Here is a 229-nt window from a genome sequence, read left to right on the forward strand (position 1 = left end):
CCCTGGTAAAGCAGTCTAGAGGTCATGAGCAACTACCCTTTTTATTATACTGTGATGTTCTAATTCATTCTCTGTTTTGTACATCACAGCTCTCCAAGAAACATAGCTAGCTTTGTGTCAACTTGATCACAGATGAAGGAGCTTTAGTTGGGAAAATTCCCCCATGAGATCCAGCTGTGGGGCATTTTCTCAATTAGTGATCAAGGGGGAGAGGCCCCTTGTGGGTGGG

The sequence above is a fragment of the Mus pahari genome, chromosome 18, assembly GCF_900095145.1.
Source record: "Mus pahari chromosome 18, PAHARI_EIJ_v1.1, whole genome shotgun sequence".
In the NCBI taxonomy this organism is placed as follows: domain Eukaryota; kingdom Metazoa; phylum Chordata; class Mammalia; order Rodentia; family Muridae; genus Mus; species Mus pahari.